Source organism: Austrofundulus limnaeus, unplaced genomic scaffold, assembly GCF_001266775.1.
Source record: "Austrofundulus limnaeus strain Quisiro unplaced genomic scaffold, Austrofundulus_limnaeus-1.0 Scaffold3031, whole genome shotgun sequence".
Lineage (NCBI taxonomy): Eukaryota > Metazoa > Chordata > Actinopteri > Cyprinodontiformes > Rivulidae > Austrofundulus > Austrofundulus limnaeus.
The window spans coordinates 7,980-9,257 of NW_013955433.1; positions in this window are offsets into that span (position 1 = coordinate 7,980).

The following is a 1,278-nucleotide window of genomic DNA, read 5'->3' on the forward strand; positions in this document are numbered from 1 at the left end:
GCTCTGGAAGCTGCAGGGTAAGATGCAGCTGTCCATGAAGACACAGAACACCTCAGAGTCTGGAGAGCAGAAAAACTGGTAAAGATTATTATTTTTTATAATTTAAATGTGTAATTTCACATCTTTATGTACAATGATTAAACTGTGATTAATTGATACTTTCAAAAAGACAAGATTAGTTAGTTAACTTGCCTTATCACCATACAACAGACCAACATGTATTTATTTATTTATAGCTAGAGAAAACCCTCCCAATCAATGTGACGTTTTACCCCTGAGGAGGGGCCAGACTGTATTTTGGTCCAGCTGAAGGATTTATTATTTGCAATTCAATGTTCAAGTCTTAGTTTGAATTTGTCTCCGGGTTCGTATCTCACCTCTCAGTAAAAACATGTTTGTAACAGTTTTGGTGACCCCGACGTGACTGGTTAACCTTGGATAGCAGAGAACCTTTGACTTTTATGTTCCACTGCTGTTGTAGAACCTGAGAGGGTTTTGAGATTTCAACTGCTGAGACCAAGAAAAGTCAAGCTTTTGAGATGCCTTCTTTTATCCCAAAGAGGATTTCTGCCAGGTTCTCCAGAAGGTACCAGTGGTGGAAGTTAAGATTCATCGCCTGGAGGAGATGAAGGCTTTGAACGAGCCGACACGTTCACGAACGAGGCTGAGTGTAAAAATTAGGACGTGGAAGAGACTGGAAGTGGTTCTTGAAGCAGGTCTTCCTGGAACTCACATGGTGTAAGACCAAAGAGTCTCTCAGGGACAATTCAGCACCTATGAAATCAAATGAAGCATTCTACAGAAAGATTTCTCCTCAGTACTGAGAAGAAAACATGAAGTCATCAAAGCCAGACTGGACTCATCAGTTTCTTTCAGGTGAATTTAACTCACGTTGTCTGAAGGTCACGGTCTTGTTGTTCAGATGATTTGTGACGGTGCAGCAGTAGATCAGATCTGTGTCGTTGTCTGAAACCATCAGAGAGCTGCTGATGCTGTAAAGCTGATCTTCAGTCTGATGGACTCTGGTTCTGGTCTGCAGAGTCAGGTTGGATGCAGGGATGGTGGACCAGGTGAGTCCAGGTTCAGGGTAGATCCCCCCTGAGCTGCAGGTGATCCTGTTCTCCTCCTGACTCATGTGGACCTCAGAGACTGGAGCTGAAAACATATAAAAGAAGTTCTGATTCTGTGAAAAGTGATGTCACCTAAACTCTAATGGGTCAGTGGTTCTGGGTCTGTCTCATACCGTCCACTCTGAGGTGGACAAATGAGTTCCTGCTC